Genomic DNA, 23,572 nt, shown 5'->3' with positions numbered 1-23,572 from the left:
TTCAAGGACCGACTGCAGGAACTACAGTGGCATCTCACTACATTCCATTGCCGGAAAAATCCTTGCCTGCATCACCCTCAACAAACTGATTCTAACAGTGTCAGAAGAGAACCTTCCTGAGTCGCAATGCCGCTTTCGTCCCGAGGGGAGCACTGTCGACATGATCTTCGCAGTGAGACAGATACAGGAGAAGTGCCTGAGACAGAACATTGACCTGACGAAGACGTTTGACACGGTCAACAGAAATGTGCTGTGGATCATCCTTAGAAAGCTTGGCTGCCCACAGAAATTCACTACACTCACCCGTCTGCTCCACGATGGCATGACAGGAGAAGTGTTCTCAGATGGTTCCCCACCTGAGACTTTCAACATCTCAAATGGCATGAAGCAAGGGTGCGTTCTAGTACCAGTGCTCTTCAACCTCTTCTTCACCCAAATGCTGAAGCATGCTGTTAAGGACCTAATCCTGGGTATTTACATAAGATATTGCCTAAACAGATCAATGTTTGACCTGAGATGCCTCGCTGCAAAGACAAAAGTAATGAGGAGACTCATCACTGAAGTCCTGTTTGCTAATGACTGTGCCTTCATGGCCCACCAGGAGAACCACCTGCAGACGATTATCAACAAGTTCTCCACAGCCTCAAAGCTGTTCAGCCTGACAATCAGCCTTGGTAAGACAGAAGTTCTCCTACAACCTGCACCCTACAGTCACCCTCTTCAGCCACGCATCACCATCGATGGCACTGTCCTGAAGAATGTGGAGAGCTTCAAGTATCTAGGAAGAACCATCTCCAGTAATGGATCCCTTGACAAAGAGATCATAGCAAGGATCCAGAGAGCCAGCCAGGCACTCGGGAAACTCTGTGTCAAAGTTCTGGAGCACAAGGACATACAACTTTCAACCAGGCTCAAGGTGTACAGGACTGTGGTCCTCACCTCTCTCCTGTACGGCTGAGAAACCTGGACCCTGTACCACAGGCACATTGAACAGCTGGAGCAGTTTCATATGCGCTCTCTGCGGTCGATCATGAGGATTCGATGGCAGGACTGAATCACCAACCAGGAAGTCCTTGACAGAGCCAGCAGCACAAGCATTGAGGCAAGGATCCTCCAGGCCCAGCTACGCTGGACTGACCATGTAATCCACATGGGTGAAACAATAATCCCCAGGCAGCTGCTCTACAGTGAGCTTGAGCATGGCATGCCCTGACCAGAAAAGCTGCATCTGACTTTGAGGATGACTGAAATCAATGGCTTGCAGCAGCACGAGACCAACAACACAAAGCTGTGCATGCACCTGTTCCAACAGCCGCCATTCCATGTCCAACCTGCAACCGCACGTATGCTTCAGCCTTCGGCCTCTGAAGCCGCATGCGTATCCACAGATGACTGCACAATGTTTAGTCTTCCTCGGACTCCGAGAGACAACCACCATTGTAGCCTTGAGTTGTCTCACATAGTCTAGTGTAGTTTTGTCTTGTTTCATGTAGCACCATGGTCCTGGAGGAACGGTGTTTCATTTTTACTGTGTACTGTACCAACAATTTATGGTTGAAATGACAATAAAAAGTGACTTGACTTGACTTGGAAAACACTAGTAGTGTGCCAGATGTTGTGGTGTGTGAAGTAAGAGAAGTGAGCGCAGTTACTATTACAAGGGAGATGTCACAACCACGGATTTGGCAGCGCAGCAGATTCGTCAATTGCGCTTGTGAAAAATGTGCATGTCAGCTAATTATTATTTCATTGTGATAGTATTTAATGCCATACTTGTTGTCGTAGTGCTTGTCGAGACTTGGACACAACAATGCTTCACATTCCGCCTTGCCTGAGAAATTAGATTGTTGAGTCCACTGACTCTGAAGTCTAGCGGTATTCGATTTATTCTTAGTTGTCCTTTTTTAGCCGCAGTGTAGGCTTTGTTTTCCATTTGAGAGTTTTAGTTAACAGCCCTGTTTGGCCTAGCATTTATTGTTTTCTTTTCACTTTAACACTGCTTGCATTAAAGTCTGTGAACTATTGACCTCCTTCAGTGTCTCTCACTCCACACTTGGGCCACATCACTTGGGTGACAGGAGAAGGTGCTCAAAAAGCTGAAAGACCTATGGGTACACAAGTCACCCACCAGATGAATTGCACCCTAGGGACCTCATTGGAGGTAGCATTGGAGTAGCAATGATCTTTGAAAAATCATTGGACTCTGGCATGGTGTCGTGGACAGGAAAATCGCAAATGTCACTCCAGTCTTTAAAAATGGAGGGAAGTAGCAGAAAGGCAATTATAGACCACTTAGCCTGACCTCAGTAGTTAGGAAAATTTCAGAGTCAATTGTTAAGGATGAGGTTATGGAGTACTTGGTGACACAGGACAAGATATGACAAAGTCAGCATAGTCTCCTTAAGGGAAAATCTTGCCAGACAAACCTGTTGGAATTCTTTGAGGAGATTAAAAGTGGGATAGATAAAAGGGATACAGTGGATTTTGTATATCTGGACTTTCAAAAGGCCTTTGACAAGGTGCCACACATGAGGCTGCTACCAAGTTAAGAGCCTACGGTATTATAGGAAAGTTACTGGCATGATTAGAGTATTGGTTGATTGGAAGAAGGCAGCTAGTGGGAATAAAAGGATCCTTGTCTCATTGTCTGCTAGTGAGTAGTGGTGTTCTACAGGGATCAGTGTTGGGACTGTTTCTTTTTATGCTGTATATTTAGATGATGGAATAGATGGCTTTGTTGCCAAGTTTGCAGGTGATATGAAGATTGGTGGAGGGGCAGGTAGTGTTGAGGAAACAGGTAGGCTGCCGAAGGACTTGGGACAGATTAGAAGCATGGGCAAGAAAGTGACAAATGAAATACAATGTTGGAAAATGCATGGTCATGCATTCTGATGGTAGAAATAAATATGCAGACTATTTTCTAAGCAGGGAGAAAATCCAAAAATCTGAGATGAAATGGGACTTAGGAGTGCTTGTGCAGACCACCCTAAAGTTTAACTTGCAGGGAGAGTCGGTGGTGAGGAAGGCAAATGCAATGTTAGCATTCATTTCAAGACATCTTGAATACAAGAGCAGGGATCTGATGCTTAGGCTTTATAAGGCACTGGTGAGGCCTCACCTTGAGTATTGTGAACAGTTTTGGGCTCCCAATTTAAGAAAAGATGTGCTGGCATTGAAGAGGGTCAAGAAGCAGTTCATAAGGATGACTCCAGGAATGAAAGGTTTATCATATGAGGAACATTTGATGCCTCTGGGTCTATACCCAATGGAATTTAGAAGGATGAGGTGGAATCTCATAAAAACCTTTTGAATGTTGAAAGGCCCAGACAGGGTAGATGTGGAAAGGATGTTTCCCATGGTGGGGGAGTCTGGGACAAGAGAGCAAAGTCTCAAGATAGAGGGGCATCTGTTTAAAACAGAGATGCGGAGAAATTTCTTTAGCCAGAAAGTGGTGGATTTGTGGAATTTGGCAGCTGTGGAGGCTAGGTTTTTGGGTGTATTTAAGGCAGAGATTGATATGTTCTTGATTGGACATGGCATCAAAGGTTACAGGGAGAAGGCTGGGAATAGGGTTGAGGAGGGGAAAAAAGATCAGCCATGATTGAATGGCAGAGCAGACTCGATGGGCCAAATGGCCTAATTCTGCTTTTATGTCTTGTGGTTTTATGGCTTACGTCAGGCTGCTGTTATTGATTACAGCACAGCATTCAACACAATCACATCCTCAGTTCTAATCAACAAGCTCCAAACCTGGGCCTCTGTACCTCCTCTGCAACTTGATCCATGACTTCCTCACTAGGTGACCACAGTCAGTAGAAATCAAAAATAACATCTCTTCACTGACAATCAACACTGGCACACCTCAAGGATCCATACTTAACCCACTGCTCTACTCTCTCTACATCCATGACTGTGTGGATAGGCACAGCTCAAACACTATATATATAAATTTGCCAATGGCAAATTATTGTTGGCAGGATTTTAGATGGTGTAGAGGTATACAGGAGTGAGATAGAACAGCTGGTCGAATGGTGCTGCAATAACAACCTTGCACTCAATGTCAGTAAAACCAAAGAATTGATTGTGGACTTCAGGGAGGGGAAGTCGAGGGAACCTACACAAGTCCTTTCGAGGGATCAGCAGTGGAATGGGTGAATAGTTTTACATTACTGGATGTCAATATCTCTGAAGATATCTCAAGGCTTAACATAGTGATGCAATTGCAAAGAAGGCACAACAGCAGCTATATTTCATGAAGAGTTTGAGGAGCCTTGATATGTTATCAAAGACTCTTGGAAATTTCTAAAAAAAAGTACCATGGAGAGCATTCTAACTGGTTGAATCACCTTCTGATATGGAGGGGCCACTGCACAGAATCAGAAAAAGCTGCAGAAGGTTGTAAACTCAACCAGCTTCATTTTGGGCACTAGCCTCCCCAGCATCATGGACACCTGCATTGTATATATAATGAAGAGAACCACCCTGGTCATCATTTTGTTAGGGCTAGACTAGTATGTGGGTATGCAAATGGCTGGAGAGGTCAATCCATGCTCAAAAAGTTCTTTGACAGTGTGGACAAAAGATGCCAGTAGCATTGGGTTGGGATCACTGACTGGGGCTTTCCTGGCCAGCCTGCATCTCTTTGCTGCAATTGTCCTTTCTGCTTCATGTGTTACTGCACCCTGGTAGGGGTATGGAGGGCTATGGTTCCCATGTGGGTCGATGGGAGTGGGCAGTTTGAATAGTTTTGGCATGGACTAGATGGGCTGAAGGACCTGTTTCTGTGCTGTACTTTTCTATAATTCTACAACTCTTATAGACACAGCGCTGCAGATCATATTTTGAACCTACACTGAAGGCACGGTCATGAGCAAAAAAGAACTCTGATGACGTTTCTCATAACCTTAGTTTTTGCTTGGAGCCCCCCGAGGTCAAACTGTTTCCCATCAGTGCAGAATCTGATGCCGATGCCTATGTCACTGTCTCTGAAGGCTACAGTCAAAATGGTGGAAAACACCAGACTGAATAGTGTTGGTGTCAAGACGCAGCTCTACAAGACCCTGTTTGAGACAGGGAAGGGCTTGGATGTCTCATCATTTTCGTGAACTCTAGTTTGCATGCCATCATGGAATTGCTACAACATGGTGTCGAATTTCCTCGGGCATTCGTACTTCACCATTATCTTCCACAGACCCTCTCTGCTAACAGTGTTGAAGGCCTTAGTCAGATCAACATAACAGGAGAACAGGTCAGCATTTTGCTCCTGACATTTTTCTTGCAGCAAACAACATATCAATAGTCTCCCTCTCTTTCCAGAATCACACTAGCTCTCTGGTAGGAGTCCTGGTCAAGGCATGATGTAAGATAGTTAAGAAGTCTGGTGAAGGTGTTGCCTGTGATAGACAGCATGGATATTCCCAGATAGTTGTCACAGAACTGTCAATTTTCCTTTTGTTTGTACATGTGGATGATATATGCGTCTTTAAATTCTTGTGGACTCATCCCTTGTTGCCGCATAAGTTGGAAAAGCTGATGGAGATTTTCTGTTAGCATTGCACCACCTTCCTTGTAGGCCTCAGCTAGTATTGTGTCTGATCCAGGTGCTTTGCCTCTAGAGAGATGATGTATTGCTGTTTGGGTCTCAGCTAAAGTCAGTGGATTATCCAGTGCTGTAATGATAGATATTTGGGACAGGTGATCGATGGCTTTGTCATTATAGTTGAAGCACAATTCAGAATTCTGTTGAAGTGTGAGCCTACCTATGAAGAAAATTTTCTTTGTCCGTGATCAGTGTGTTCCCATCAGCACTAAGGAGAGGGGATGACCCTGATGAAATGGGGCCATAGACTTCTTTTAGTGCACCATAGAAGTTCTTTAAATCATACCTATCTGCATATGCCTGGATTTCATCAGCTTTATTGTTCAGCCAGGAATCCTGCATCAGGCACAGTTTGAGTTGTACAGTCATTCATATGTTGTTGATGGCATCGTCTCTGAGAAGGACTTAGGGTCACTGAGGAAAGCTTTGTGGAGATGTTTCTCATCCAACAGTTGTTTCATATCGACATAATTTTCATCAAACCAGTTCTTGTGCTTTCTGGCAGCAGGCTCCAGAATCTCTATAGCAGTGTTGTAGATCAGCTCTTGAAGGGTTAACTGAATAGTTTCCGCATTCTAATTATCCAGAGTGGTGGAGTTTAAGCAGTCTTCTAGAGTGTCAACAAAAAACTGCTTTATATTGCTGCTTTTCAGCTTGGAGATGTTCAGCTGTCTTGGGGCTTTCTTTTCTTGTGGGCATCTCTTTGGCTGGATATGTATGTTCAGTTTAGAAATGATAAGACAGTAGCCCGTCCAGCATTCAAAATCAGAATCAGAATTAGATTTAATATTGTCAACAAAGGTCATGAAATTTGTTGTTTTGCGGAAGCAGTACCATGCAATACATAATCATAGAGGGGAAAAATCTGCGAATTACAGTAAGCTTATTTATTTATTATTAACCAGTGAAACTAAATAACTAGTGCAAAGATAAAAATTTTTAAATAGTATTGAGGTAATGTTCACAGGTTCAATGTCCATTCAGAAATCAGATGGCAGAAGGGAAGAAGCTGTTCCTGAATCGTTGATCAAACGAGAAAATCTGCAGATGCTGGAAATCCAACTAACGCATACAAAATGCTGGAGAAACTCAGAAGGCAGGCTGCATCTATGCAAAAGAGTACAGTCAATGTTTTGGGCTGAGACCCTTCAGCAGGATTCCTGCTGCCTGGCCTGCTGAGTTCCTCCAGCATTTTATATCTGTTACCTGAATCATTGATGTTGTGCATTTAATATTTCAATTATATTTGAGTAATCTTGTACATACATATAGAGTTTGGTTAAGCATGCTGGTTCATTTAAATAATTAATTGAGGGTTATACATAAAAAATACATTAATGCATACATCATCACACTACCATGTAATATGTGCACACCTCTCTTAAAGTGGAAGATGAAGTTACACCTATTTTTCGGACTTGAATTATTATAATGTTTTGAAGTTACAAAACACAACATTGGCAACACGGTAGTTTTAAAATGAACCTGACATGGCTATTGACCTGTTGTAGCAAGATGCTCGAAATAAAGAAAACACAGCATGACCAGCATTCAAATAAAGCAGCACATGCTCTTTGGAAGGGAAGACACAATCAATCTTTTTTAAAAGAAAACTCAGAAAATCTTAAGAAATGAAGGTTGGTAAAGAGGGAATACTGGGTGATAATAATCACTTTAAAAAATCAGAAATGGCTGGACACATCGGAAAGATTGATGAATTTGATTATACAACGGATAATTGGCTCATGTATACTGAGCTATTGGAACAGTATTTAGAAGCAAATGAAATAGCTAATGAAAAGTGAATGCCAAATTTGTTGAGTGTATTAGGTTCAAAGGCATATAGTTTGCTTTGAAGTTTGACTGCTCCAAACAAGCCATCAGAAGTAAGCTTTCCCGATAGTGTCAAAGTAATGCAGGAGCATTTAGAACCAAAGTCATTTTTGACTGCAGAACACTTTAGGTTTCATAAGTGGAATCAAAAGGAAGGGGAGTCCATTTCACTGTATGGTGCTGAATTGATGAGATTGTCTGAGCATTGTCAATTTGGTAATGGGCTTAATGATGTGCAAGAGATTGTTTAGTTTGTGGAATCTTAAAAGAAAGCATTCAAAAATGGCTCCTAAGGAAAGCACAATTTACATTTAGGCTACATCCACACTGAGCGCAGTGGAAATCACTGGGAACCACAGTCAAAGGCACAACAGAGTTGCAGATAGGAATGAAAGTGAGCCTGAATATAATTGCAGCACATAAATAGAAACCAGCCTGGCCAAATAAATTGTGTTACCGTTGTGGCAGGGGCTCACATACACCAAAGAAATGCAGATTTAAGGGTGAAACTTGCAGAAAATGCAACAAAGAAGGACACATTCGAAGAGCATGTTGGGCAGACAGAAATAAGTGGACTGTTCAGGGAAGAGAAATCGTGAAAAAGTCAAGTTGCAGTTTTAAAAAGAGCACTAATCTGTATGCTGTTGATGAAAAATCTGATAATGATGAGAGTGACATAGGACTGACTAGCCTTAAGATTTACACTTTGAAAAATAACAATAGCTGAGCAATATGGCTTGCCCCAGAGGTGAACAGCAAATTAATTAAAATGGAATTGGACACTCAATTGGAAGTTTCAGTTATTCCGCAAAATGAATTTGAATGGCAGTTCAAAGACACTGAACTGAAGCCTACAGATATCCAACTAAGAACTTGTAGTAGGAAAAAGATAACTCCTGTAGGAATAACATCCATAACTGCAAAATACAACAACCAACAAGTCATATTGAGGTTGTATGTGGTGAAATCAGGACCAGCATTGTGGGGGTGTGATTGGCTAAGACAACTGCAACTTGACCGGAGATCCATCCACCATTTATATGCCACATTGCCTGCAATGAAACCAACTGAAAGCGAATTAAGAAATGTGCTGGATGATGTCACAACTGTCTCCATGCCGAACACCATGAACCCAACAGAGGACAAACATTTGTTCGTGCTAACCTCTGTGCCTCTGGTTGGAAAGTATATTGGACCAAGGAAGGACTATGCTGCTCAGAGGAAACATGAAAGTAACAAAGCAGTAGTTCAACTACAACAGTTTTTGTTGGCAACATATCTAAGAAAGCTTCTGATATGTTAATCAGGCAGTTACTTGAAAAATGTGGCTTGTTTTTAAACTGGAAGAGAGTTCAAGGAACTTTAGGAGAGTTGCAAGTATTTGGCTTTTGTGAGTATAAAGAACCAGAATCTACTCTGCGTGCATTAATGTTATTGCATGAGCTTCAAGTAGGAGTCAAAAAAGCTGGTTGTAAAAGTAATGCAAAGAGCAAAGCCCAGCTTTGGAATGGAAGGCCAAACAGAAAGGAGTCAATGAAGGTATAAAAACAGAGGATTTGTCAGATGATGTTGTGAATGGGGAAACCAAGAGGACAGATCAGATCGTAAAGGGAGCAATAGAAGGATTAATAAGAGAATACTTAAGTGAATTAAATGCGCCTTCCCAAGATCAAGAAGCACAGGCTAGAATAAGAAAAAGGCAGGAAGAAATGAAGGAAAGGAACATAAGAAAGAAAAAAGGATCAAAGTAGATCCAGAGAGAGAAAATGAGAAGAAAGGTATCCAGAGCTGTCAGAACCACTTTCTGCAGTCTCAGAGTCAATTTCTACAACCACCCTGAAGGATGCCCCAGAACCTAAGATTGTTTCACAACCACAAGTCTCTCCAGCCAAGCACAGTGATCCCCCTTGTCAGGAAAGATGTTAACCCACACAAGTAAGGAATCCTCCACAGCGATTAAATCTTAATGCCTGAATGGGACAGTTTAAAAATTTACTATGTTGCGGATGTCTGCACATAGTTGTTGCGTTATATAGTATACTGTGTATATAGCTGAGGTGCATTCTCTATTGAGTTGGAGTTTATAGCTAAGCAGGGAGCAGTGTTGTGTACAGTTGGCCTTCCATATCCACGGATTCTGTATCCGCAGATTCAACCAACCACGGATCGGGATCCAAAAAAAAACCCAGAAGTTCTCTCTCCAGCACTCGTTGTTTGAGCATGTACAGACTTTTATTCTTGTCATTATTCCCTAAACAATACAGTATAGGAACTATTTACATAGCATTTACATTGTATTAGGTATTACAAGTAATCTAGAGATGATTTAAAGTATACGGGAGGATGTGTGTAGGTTATATACAAATACTACGCCATTTTATATACGGGACTTGAGCACCAGCGGAATTTGGAATCTGCGAGGGGTCCCGGAACAAAACCTCCACAGATACAGAGGGCCGACTGTATTCAATATTTCAATAATATTTGAGTAATCTTGTGTATATATATGTAACTCTCGCTTCAGCCAAATATAGGGGGTGATAGCCCCCGGCCCGGCCAAACTTAAGAAATCTTGTTTGGGTGGATGCTGTGCAATGTGTCCCATTACAAATCAGTACCCCCAAATAACGAACAGTACACAATATCCGATTAAACAATGAAGCTTAATAACTCTTACTTTGACTATATGGTTAGTAAAGAAAATGGAAAAAAAAGAAAAAGGGCCCAATCTTATGAAACAGTCAACTGCGCAATGTTGGAGCTCACAGATAAGCAGTTTGTCCACCATCGATCTCCTCTGATCATCGCTGCCCTTCGGACCCTCGCTCCAAGTCTACCCCGTCCGGCAGTCTACTAACTCTCTCCATTTGCGTCTTCTCGCCTCATTTCTCCCTGGCAAAAGACCACGAAAATCTCTCTTCCAGACTCAGAAGAAAGAACAACAGCATTCCAAACCCCGTTATCTCTTGTCATAACCCAAACATTGCTGCTACAGAGAAACCATTACAATGTCAGTGAAACCTTAAAGCATGTTACATGTATATGAGGGGTGATTGATAAGTTCGTGGCCTAAGGTAGAGGGAGATGAGTTATTAACTTCAAACATTTTATATATGGGACTTGAGCATTTGCGGAATTTGGTATCCACGGTGGGGGGGGGGGGTGGTCCTGGAACCAAACCCACTCGGATACAGAGGGCTGACTGTAATGGCTTCTCTGTAATGTTCCACTGCTAATGTAATGGTTTCTCTGTAGCAGAAATGTTTGGGTTATGACTAGAGATAACATGGCATGCTAGCCAGTGAGCATGATGTTGTTCTTTCTTGTGTGTCTGGGAGCCAGGAATTTGTGGTCTTTTGCTGGGGAGAGATGAGAAGCAAAGACGCAAATGGAGAGAGTTGGTAGACCACTGGATGGAGTGGACTTAGAGCGAGGATCCTAAGGTCAGTGATGATCAGAGGAAGTCGATAGTGGGCGAATAGCCTTAGCAGTGAGCTTCAACGTTGCGCATTAGACTGTTTCATGAGAATGGGCCCTATTTCTTTTTTTGTTTTCTTTACTAACCATATAGTCAAATTAAGAATTATAAAGCTCAATTGTTTAATCGCATATTGTGTACTGTTTGCTATTTTGTGGTACCGGTTTGTAACGAGGACATATCGCGCAGCATCCACCAAAACAAGAGTTCTTAAGTTTGGCCAGGCCGGGGTGGGGGGTGCTATCATCCCCTATATTAAGTCGCTAGCTGAAGTGAGAGTTACAAGAGCAAGGTTGTTGCTGTGATACCACTCAACTAGCTGATACATCTCGCTCTCGTATGCCCTCTCTTCACCATCTGAAATTCTATCAACAATAGTTTTGTCGCCAGCAAATTTATAGATGGCATTTGAGCTGTGCCTAGCCACATGGTCATAAGTGTAGAATACCACACATAAATTTTGTCATTCAGCCAATTAGATGCCAGAGTATAGAGTAGGGGTGCATCCATGAAGTTCTGATATGGGTGAGAAGGTGGAAGATGGTGTCGGTGATCTGGAGTAGTAAGAGGCTGTTGCTGTTGCAGCAGCTGATGCTGTATTTCCCAATAGCCCCATCGCAGGAGGTGTCGTCAAAGCTTACTCTTGCATTGAAGTCACCAAAGATGATAACCTTGTCTGCTTTGGGTGCAGTAGCAATAAATGAGTCCATTTATTCACAGAGCATAATTTGGATTGGTCTTGGTTGGGAGTAAGTGCTGATAATGGTGACATGCTTCCTATTATGTGATGGTGAGTTTCATTGGCATGAGCTGGTCATTCATGCCCTTTGGAGGTCCAGAAAGCTTGCCAGTGCTCTCCATCTGCACTGTAAATCGAAGCCCAGCCTCACGTCAGCCTTGATTTCCTCTTCCACTCTGAAAGAATGTGTATACCCTGCCCTTTTTACAAAATTCACCCTCTCCTGCAAGCCAGGTCTCACTCAGAACTACAATATTGATGTTATATTTGGCTAACTCTTTCCCAGTTCTCCTTTGAAGTTTGTCAGCATCAACTCTGTCCAACAGCGTGCACAAATTCTATGCACCAAGGGTAAGACGATAGTCCTTAATTTTCCATTTGATGTATTTCGACCACTGTGATAGGGTCCCCACCAGATGCACTAAACTAGCCAGGGAAAGAATGAAGCAGGCTATGTTTAGGGCATTTTTTCTAGCTCCTTTCTCTTACCTTGGAGGTGAGCAGTGCATTCCTGAAAAGGGCTGCTCTGTTGTTCAGGCAGCTGCTGAAAGCCACTGTTGCTCCATGTCAGTGAATAACGACACTATGGCCTGAGCCGCCTGTGTGCAGTTGTGGCTACTGCTGCCAGTATACCCACACTTGCTCCTTTGTCGCTGGCATATCGCTACAGGACTTAGGTTAGCTTGGGATGGGAAGGATGGGAAATAAGACTTAGTTTAAAGTGAAGAAGAGTTACGCAGCATCGACTTCACTCACTTGTCTGAGACCATCTGTATCCAGTGGCAAGGCAGAGTCAAGGTGGCTGGAGATAAAGACAGATGCAGTAGATGACCATGACATCCTCAGTGCCTCATCATGCTCTAAGTTCTCCACAGCATCTCGCTGAGTTCACCTTCCTATCCATTCAGCTAGATTAGTGGCTATCTCCACGCATTTTGCCAGATCCATGTTTGCTAGCTTGGATAGGCAAGCCCAAACCCTCACGGAGGGTTTAATACCCATCAGTTACCCTCACTTGGTTTACCCTGCTCATCAAAGAGGTTTACAATGTGCGGCTACTGTTGCTAGCAAACAGCTGTTTAGAGCCACAGGTGACAGCTGAGTGCCAAGTGGGGACCAATAGTAGACGAGCTACTCCCAAGGGAGCATGACGTGCCCATCTCAGTGGAGATGCTACCATCCCTGACACCCCATACACTGTACTGCTGCCACAAAACAACAAATTTCACAACATATGTCAGTGATTTAAACCGGATTCTAAAACTTGTAGATGCTGAAAATTAAAAATAAAAACAAAAAAATGCTGGAAAATACTTAGTAGATCAGCATTTATGGAGAGGGATTCAACCAGACAACATGTAATTCTAGCATTTATTTACTTTGGATTTCCAGGATCCACAGATTTTTCTGTCCAACATTCACAAACCTTATTTTCATGTCATTTTGTTCATTCTAATGGTAAAAAAATTCTCTGAAACCTGGCTGTGAAATTTCAAGTTGCAAGTTCATTGAAAACAAACCCTTTCAGAATGATTGGGTTGAGTTGTTCTCCAATCTTGGCAATCCATTAGCAAACATTTATCACCATACGAGGAGACATTATCAGTGCGCTGTTCATTTGTGGTGTGTCCTCTGAATACTTGGTCTTTATATACAAACGTACATTAATCCGCTGATTGGTCATCATTATGAAAACTCAATTGTGACATAGGGAATTTGTGTGGCAAACTCTGCATTGTGGTCTGGAATTTTGCCCACATTGGCTTACAAATGGTATTGAGGTCTATAAGTTTGTTGCAGAATTGTTTCAACTCAAATACAATTCCAGAATTTTCCTCAGTGTTTACTCCTGAAGCTTTCCCCATGAGTGGGTGTAGCCGCAAGGCAGTGGAGATTTGACTTTGGAGTCTTCCTTTTCCTAGATGAGCTACTAACTACGACTGACAAGCCTCATCTACCTGAAGCATCTTGTTTTAAGGCACCAATAATCCACTTTTCCCCATTTTCCTGTTAGTAGAATGGTTCCTCCAGGCTTAGTAGTTAAACCGCAGGTGAAGGCCAGCAGCTGGACTTGTCTGTCAGAGACTATTTGAGACACATGCCATTTGGAGCATTTTATAAGAAGTGAGAGTTTATCCCCACTACCTCCCCAGGCTATGACAACCTTAGGAAACATGGGAGTAAGAGCAGAGACATGAGAAATAGAAGATAGAGGGGCAGCCACAGTCATGATAAAGACAGGCATTTCCATAGGTCCTCATTGTGAAAATCAGAGGATATGTAACGAGATGAACAGAATGAGATGGAGTCATTACAGGACAAATGGTCTCTGCAATTTGATTCATTGAGTCTATTTCTCTTTCTAGAGATGTTGCCTGCAACCACATATAACTGGACTGCCCATGTAATACTTGGACAGTCTAGAATCAGATACAAACAATACAAAGGAAATATGTCCTCTCCTTACACCAATGGTCACCAAAGTCATTATGCCAACTGTAGCACCGAAGTGGAACAACAAAACACACTGGTCTGTTTTAAAGAATATCTATGTTTCTTGTTGTAATTTTGTCCACTTAAATCATCATTATGAAATCATCATTGTAAATGATGCTTTTTGTTATGTTTGTACTGACCAAAATAAATTAATTTCATTCATTCGTTCATTCACTGGTAAAAAACTGTTCCTATCTTCTCCAGGCTAAATGGCCAACAGACACTTGGTTACACCAGGTGTGACAAAGTAGCTCCAAAATTTATACATTAGGATCACCATCAAAATAAAACAAACTTTGAAGAACATAAAGTTGTAAATACAGAGAAGATGAAACCCCTGTATCACCTCAGGGAGGAGGGCAGCTAGGTACAGGGATTCATTCTTAATCTTGTAACCTGATGGCATGGACACCAATTTCTCTAACTTCCGATAATTTCTCCCTTCTCCCTCCCTCTTTCTTTTTCCACTCCCCATTCTAGTTACACTCTCACTGCTTCTCCTCACCTGCCTATCATCTCCCTCTGGTTACCCTCCTCCTTCCCTTTCTTCCATGGTCCACAGTCCTCCCCTATCAGATTTCTTTTTCTTCAGCCCTTTACCTCACCCAACTATCCCCTCCCTGCTTCTCACTTCATCTACCTTCCCCACCCATCCACCTTCCCCCTCACCTGGTTTCACCTATCATTTGCCTGCTTGTACTCCTTTCTCTCACCCCTCCCATCTTTTTATTCAGGCTTCTGCCCCCTTTATTTCCAGTCCTTATGTACTATCTCATCCCAAAACATCAAATGTTTATTCCCCTCCATACATACTGTTTGATTTGCTGAGTTCCTTTATATTTTGTGTGTTGCTCAAGATTTCTAGCATCTGCAGAATCTCTTGTGTTTAATCAATTTTAAAATAACTGAGATTACAATGCAGGAAGTCCTGCTTTTTAACTTCCAATCTAGCTCCCTAAAATCCTTTTGCATTACCTCCTCCTTATGTCATTTGTACTAATATGGACCACAACCTCTGACTGCTCACCTGCCCTCTCAGAATGTTCTGTGTCTACTACAAGGCATCCTTGTTCTTAGTACCAAGGAGGCAACACACCAAACACACCATCCTGGAGTTTCGACTGTGTCCACAGCAATATCTTTCCATGCCCCTTACTTTCATTATCACTTGACTTTCCTTTCTTTGCTTTTGCTCAAATATCACTGAACAGAATCAGAAAGTTAATTCAGGACTATAGATAGAAATTTGGATCAACTAGATATTTCAATTAATAGATTATCATCAATTCAGTATCTTTAATTCAGCTTTCATTGCTACTGATTATATTCCTTAATCACTTCCAATTTTTCTCTTACAAAAAATATTCAAGTATTTGATTAAAGGTCAATTATTCTTAATAATGTAATAAATATACAACCTTAAGTTCATATTAGAATTTTGAACTTACCCAGATAGTGCTTCAGTTAGCATGGCAACAAATATGTTCTTACAAAAAATACTTCCTATTATTAGCAGGCAAACCAGAATGTATGTCATAAGAGGATCAGTATCATGAAATTCTGCATATCCATAATGATGAGGAATAGTAACTTGCAAAACGGTGAAGATTAATGAATGAGATGTCCTCAAATGCTCTGCAATCCCTGCAGAAAAAGCAGTACCGGTAATTTAAATGATTTTCTTAATAAAGACGCTGTAGTAATTTTATATCTGTAAGGTCATGATTATTCAGTTAGAACTCACAAACTCTGTGCATTGTTTACAAAATATTCCACTGCTCTGTGTCCCCACTTTGGTTAACTACCTTTTACTCTGTTTTCCATGATTCAGCGTTCATTGCTCCAATGAAAATGAAATGATAAAAGTTTGTTTTCCAGATAAGCTCATCTCCAAACTCTTATTCAGAGGACTCTGAGTTCCCTCTGCATCTGGATACATGACTTCCTGACCAACTGCTGCATTCAGTAAAAACAGGAAACTACATCTTCACAATTACCATTAATCAGAATCAGAATCAGGTTTAATATCAACGGCATAAATTGTAAAATTTGTTAACCTTGCAGCAGCAGTACAATGAAATATAATAAAGGGAAAAAGACTGCATTACAGTGTGTATATATATATATATTTTTTAAAATAGTTATATTAAATAAGTTGTGCAAAAAACAGAAATTAAAAATATATAGAGGTAGTGTTCATGGGTTCAATGTCCAATCAGAAATCAGATAGCAGAAGGGAAGAAGTTGTTCCTGGATTGTTGAGTTTGAGCTTTCAGGATTTTGTATCTCCTTCCTGATGGTAGTAGTGAGAACAAGGCATGTCCTGGATGATAGGGGACCTTAAAGATGGATGCCAGCTTTTTGAAGCATCTCTCCTTGAAGATGTCTTGGACACTACCAAGGCTGGTGCTCATGATGGAGCTGACTAAGTTTACAACTCTCTGCAGCTTACTTCAATCCTGTGCAGTAGCAATGCCCCCGCCCCCCCCCCCCCAAAGATGGAGCCAGTTAGAACGCTCTCCATCTGTAGAAATTTGTGAGTGTTTTAGGTGTCATACCAAATCTCCACAAGCTCCTAATGAAATATAGCCACTGTTGTGCCTTTTTTGTAGCTGCAATGATATGTTGGGTCCAGGTTAGATCCTCAGAGATATGACATCCAGGAACCTGAAGTTGCTCACTCTTTCCACTTCTAATCCCTCTAAGAAGACCAGAGTGTGTTCCCTTGTCTTAACCCTTTCTGAAGTCCACAAGCAGTTCTTTGTTTTACTGACGTTGAGTGCAAGGTTGTTGCTGTGACACCACTCAACTAACTACCTTATCTCACTCCTGTACATCCTCTCATCATTATCCGAGATTTTGCCAACAATGGTTGTATTGTCAGCAAATTTATTGATGGCATTTGTACTGTGTTTAGTCACACAGTCATGAGTATAGAGAGAGTAGAGCAGTGGGCTAAGCACACATCCCTGAGATGCACCAGTGTTGACTGTCAGCGAGCTGGAGATGTCGATTCTGGTCTTCTGGTTAGGAAGTCGAGGATCCAGTTGCAGAAGGACTGTATCAATGGTACTGGAGTGGATATGGTTGAGAAAGTTCCTAGGTGTAAATATCACCAACAATTTGTCCTACTCCAGCCATGTGTGGCAAAGAAAACACAAATAAGGCCTCTACTTCCTCAGGAAGCTATTGAAATTTGGCATGTCCCCAATGACCCTGACCAATTTTTACAGATGCACATAGAAAACACACTATCTGAATGCATCATAACTTGGTATGGCAACTGCTCTACCCAAGACCACAAGAAATTTTCAATGTTAACCAGTCCATCACACAAACCAGCCTCCCCACCATTGATTCCATCTACACTTCCCACTGCCTTGGGAAAGCAGCCGAGATAATCGAGGATCCCTCACAAATACCAGAGATTCTGAAGATGCTGGAAATCTTGGCAACGCAGACCAAGTGCTGGAGAAACTCAACAAGTCAGGCACCATCTATGGAGGGGTCTCAGGTGAAGGATCTCAGCCAAAAACATTAAGAGTTTATTTCCCTCCATAGATACTGCCTGACTGGCTAAATTCCTCCAGCATTTTGTGTGTATTGCTCCAGGATCGCTCACAACCTAATCATTCTCTCTCCTCCCATCAGGCAGAAGATACAAAAGCTTGAGAGCACATTTCATCAGGCTCAAGAACATTTTCTATCCTGCTGTTATCAGACACTTGAATGGACCTCTCAATGAATTCTTGAAATCTTGATCTCCCAATCCATTCATAGTGGTACTTGCATTATAATTGTCAATCTGAACTGCACTTTGCCTGCAACTGCAACTCTAAATTCTGCATTGTTTTTTTTTTACTACTTGATGTACTTATATATGGTATGGTCTGCCTGGATAGCACATAAATTATAACACTTCCAACTATGTCTTGGTACATGGGATATTAAAAACAAATATGAATCAATACTTTTAACACCCTAAAGTTTGAATTTAGGACTAAGATAGCATACAGTTCTTGCACTTTTTCTTTGCCTTGAAATTATTCTGCACAATCACTACCTTTTGTTTTTAGAAGACTTGTTAAAAATAATGACTAATCCATTTATTTTAACTACTTACCTCCGAAAATAATCCAGAAGGCTATGGTAAATGCGATAAAAATTTCAGAATGTAGAAACAGATATTTCAACACAGGGGTGATGATTTTATGAAGCATTAGAACAAATGGTCCAATGAAACTAAAACAACAAAAATTATATATTTTACTTATCTAGGTCTAATTATCAAAACAGTAACCAGAAGTGTAAAAAGCACAAGACATTTATTTAATATCTCTATTTTAATAACTAATTTATACTCACTAATTAACTCCAAGGAAAGCCTGTTCTAGTAGCTCTAGTTTTAAATAAAGAACTAACACTTTTTCACAATTTTACTGTTGCCAGCAAATCTGCTTGGTCAAACATCTCTGTTACATGCCATCTCCAGTGCAGAAAAAGCTGGCCCTTAATCATTATATAAACTGGAAATCTTAACAGCGATTAATACAGGACAAATCCTTCCACTTCTCCATCTTTGTTGAGGTCTTTTTGACCACACTTTATGATGCACTATCATTAGCTTATTTTACACTATTATTGTTCAAAGTTCAAAATAAATACATGTATATCTCTCCATACACTACCCTGAAATTCATTTTCTTGCAAATCGAGCTCACATAGACCACTTGTGTTGACAGCTCATTCCACACTCTCACGACCCTCTGAGTGAAGAAGTTGCTCCTTATGTTCCTCTTAAACTTCTCACCTTTCACCCTTAAACTAGTTTAAACAAACCTCTGGTTGTAGTCCCACCCAACTTCAGGGTAAATGCAAGCAGACTTTTTCCACTATCTATACCCCTCTTAAATAGGAGTTGGTTCACCAAGATTTGTGGGACAATAGTGTTGAATGCCAAATGGAAATCCAGAAGCAGCATTTTAACATAAGTGTCTTTGTTTTCTAGGTGTGTCACGGCCAGGTACATGACAGATGCTATGACATCTGACATAGAGCAGTTCTGTCAGTAAGCATATTAATGAGTGTCCACTGTAGTAGGAATGGAGTTTTTGATATGTGCCATTACTATCTTTTCAAAGCACTTCATGATGATTGGTGTCAGTGCCACCAGGCAGTAGATGTTTAGTTTTGAAGGTGTGGAGTTTTTTGGTACAGGGATAATGGTGTGTGATTTGAAGCATGTGGATCAACAGCCTAACTAATCACAATTAATTCAAACAACTCAAAGATTTACTACATAATTCAAACAATTACTGAACTAGTTTCACAACCTTAAGACTTAGTTAACACAACTCTGTAGTTGCTTTCACAACTTCCAAAATCTACAACTTGTATTCGGTTATTATTTGCTCTTGATGAACCTGGCTGGAATTTGGCTTAAATCTTCTTCTTTAGTGGCTGGTCTCCAGAGATACTGATTGATGCTGATTATCTTGTAAGGCATATTTTTTTGCATTTATGCACAGGGTTTGTCATAATAATTTATGATATTATTAGTTATTATACTGTACTATATTTTACTATAAGACAAGTGATTTAAAATTGTATTATAATAATAGGAATAACATGCAATAGTCCAGAACATCTATAAATTCAGCTCCACTAAAGTGCTGAGCCTGGTAATAGAATTTTACTGCACATTGATCTTGTGTTCCTTGTTGTCTGTAAATTAGTTACTTTAGTTCTTTAACTACAACAGTCACTACCCTTCAGATGTACTTTATTAATTTTAAAGTGCTTCAGGGAACTGCAAAAGTGGTGATAGGTGCTACACAAATTATATTGTTTCAATATAGGCAAATTATATTTAGTGGCCACTTTATTAGGTACATGAGGTGTACCTAATTAGGTACACTGTGTGTATGTTTGTGGTCTTCTGCTGTTGTATCTCATCCATTTCAGGGTTCAACATGTTGTGCATTCAGAGATGCTTTTCTGCATTCCATTGTTGCAATATCTGGTTATTTGAGCTACTGATGCCTTCCTGTCGACCTGAACTAGTTTGGCCATTCTCCTCTGACCTCTCTCATTAACAAAGCATTTTCAACCACAGAAATGCCACTCACTGGATGTTTTTTAGTTGTTTTGCACCATTCTCTGTAAACTCCAGAGACTGTTGTGCATGGAAATCCCAGAAGATTAGAAGATTCTGAGATACTTAAACCACCCCATCTGGCACCAACAATCATTCCATGGTCAAAGTCACTTAGATCACATTTCTTTTTCATTCTGATGTTTGGTCTGAACAAAACCGAACCTCTTGACCATGTCTGCATGCTTTTATGCATTGAGTTGCTGTCACATTGATTGGCTAATTTGATGTTTGCTTTAAAGAGCAGGTGTACAGGTGTATCTAAGAAAGTGACCACTGAGTATATATTCAAAGAGACTTAAATTAGGAACAGAGATAAAAATATACATTGCTGCTTATTCAACCCACAATGCCTTCCAGCTACGTGCTCCTCTTCTGATTTTCATATATTTGTTGAATAGAAGAATGGCAATCTGTACAGTATTCCAACCCTCTGCCATTTGTCTGATATACACGGTGCTTTAAAAGATCTTCCCTTTTTTACCCTTATTTTTCAAGTTTCCAACTTAAAGGGAAACAACTTATTTAAAGTACACAGTAACAGCACTAATGAAACACGCCTCTATTGCTTTTGTAGGAACCTTCAATAAATGACAAGGATGGCCATATTTTAACTATGAGTCCATGATTTAAAGAACCGGATGATTTTCAAGTCTGCCAGTGACTACCAGTGAGTAAAGGAAGTGATTGAACCAGGAGCCTCTTGAGGATGGAGGAGATATTAGCAAGATTGGCAGAATAGTTAAAAAGGAACTTGAACTCAGTGATGTGATGAACTGCTAATAGAAATTCAAGGCATACTGTATATATAGTACATGCATATATAATTACCTAAGTACTTGGAAGTACTTCAAGCCACGTAGCCAGAGGGGAATAATGATGATAGCAGCAAGTTGTTGATCTAAGTTTCTTAATGTTTCCCTTCTAAATACCAAACTGCTAATCAGGGAGAAGAAAATAAGCAGCAGAATCACATACAATATCCAGTTGATTATCCTCCTGAAAAATGAAAGATTGCATTTTACAGTTAGGCATGAATAATGTAAAAATAATAAATATTAGCCTATAAATTACTGTTGCCAGTATTGGTTAAAAATAGAAGAGATTTTGCAGATGTTGGAAATCTTAAGCAACACACACAAAGTGCTGGAGGAATTCAGCAAGTCAGGCAGCATACATGGAGTAGAATAAACAGATGAGGTGTCCTTCAATAGGACAGAAAAGGAAGGGAGAAAAACCAGAATAAGAAGGTGAGGTGGGGGGAGCAGTACCTTCTTGTTCTGGCTTCTTATCCTCTAGTATTTGAACGTGTTACACTGGTTAAAAAACACTACAAATTAAAACAGGGCTGAAATGTTAAACCATTTATTTTAAGCGGTAATAGTTTCATACAATAGCAAACAAAGGGAATTTCATATGGATACATTAAGTTTGCATCCAATAACCATTAGCAATTTGTGGACTATAAAGTACAGATATTGTAAATCACAGTCTCATTTGGTTTGATTATCACCATAGGAAATAAGCCAGTATCCTTAACCTTACACATTTTTCAATCACTAAAGTGCAACTGGAAGATTGGAAACATCCTAACTAGGCAATATTTTCCATTCATACTTACCTAACCTGCATTACTTACCTAAGTTCTCTGTTGAGACCTCAGCTTCATAAAAATTATTACTTCATCTAAAGATAGTGGTATTGAAAAATGCTGGCCTGGAACATTTTCTGATTCTTTGTATCAAAATTACACCACCAAGAAAGATAGTGCCAGCAATCACTAATGGGGTTCAACTCCCACTGCTGACTGTTAGGAGTTTGCATGTTCTCCCCATTTTTGCATGGGTTTCCACCTGCTGCTCTAGTTTCCTACCACATTCCAAAGTCCTAAGGGTTAGGGTTAGTGAATGGTAGACATGCTATGTCAGCGGCAGAGGTGTGGCAACACTTGAGGTCTGTCCAGCACATTCGTTGTAATGTTTTGGTTGTTGATGCAATGACACATTTCACTACATTTTAATGTACTTGTGACAAATAAAGCTAATCTCTTTAGATTTTTCAAGACAGAGATGGAGAGACTGAGTGAAGCTATTACAGGTTATGGACACAGGCATCTTAAGGCAAGGCTAGCAATGATGAAATGCGTTTAAACCAGGAGTCTCTGGAGGATGGATTGCCAGAAGAGATAACAGGATGATTGGTGGGGAGATTATAAAGGAATTCAAACTCAAGGACGAGGATTCCAAGTTTGAAATGCAAAAAAAGGAACAAATGTAATTCACCAAGTACAATAGTGAAAGAGGCATTATAGGATAGGATGCAAGCAGCAGAATTTTGTATGCTCAAGTTCATGTAGACTGAAGCACTGGAAGCCAGCCAGAAAAACAGACTGATTAAAAGAGAGAGGAAAGTGAAAAATCATACAATGGTGGGAGCAGATAGTCTTGATAATGGACAAGATTTTCAGTCAATTGCATGAAGATGGCAAAAGGCACATATGTTAATATCCTTTTAATGAAGAATAGCTATTCTGCTATCCTTCACAACCCTTGCTGAGGGCATATTCTCAAAACTTGATAAAGACACGTTTACCACTAAATCTTAATTTGATCTGATTTACAACATTCAAAATGAATCAGATACCAATTGTTCCAAATGTAAGTACTGACCAGTAAGTTAGGCGATAAAATGGTTCCATTTTAATCAGTTTTTCTAGCCTTTTCTTTAGAAAAGCTTCTTCCTAAGGGAGAAAAATGACATCCACAGTAAAGAATTCAAGTCATGAAATCTTTTTTTGGAACAAGTTCACCAAATTCTTAAGGGAAAGTGTAAATTACCACAACCAGAACTGTGTATGGAAGGATCATACAAATCATTTGAGAAATTGAAAACTTTTACACTTCTATCTTTGCTAATTTCAATCAATATATTAAATCTCATTTTATTATGATTGCTACCTCCAAACATTTTCTCATTGCTACTTCCTGAGTTTTATCCTCAAAAGTAAATTCAATTCCACCTTACTCTTGATAGGCTTGCTACATACTAATATTCTCTTGAATGCCATTCAAGCATTTTTTAGTCAAAGGGTGAGGAACCTGTGGAATTCATTGCACAGATGGCAGAGGAGGCAAAGTCATTGGGCATATTTAAAGCAGAGGTTGATAGGTTCATGAGTAATAATGGCATCAAAGGTTACAGAGAGAAGACGGAAAAATGGGGTTGAGAGGAATTTTTAAAAATCAGTCATGACGGAATGGCAGAGCAGAATCA

Source organism: Hemitrygon akajei, chromosome 9 (genome assembly GCF_048418815.1).
Source record: "Hemitrygon akajei chromosome 9, sHemAka1.3, whole genome shotgun sequence".
Lineage (NCBI taxonomy): Eukaryota > Metazoa > Chordata > Chondrichthyes > Myliobatiformes > Dasyatidae > Hemitrygon > Hemitrygon akajei.
This window is presented reverse-complemented; position numbering follows the sequence as displayed.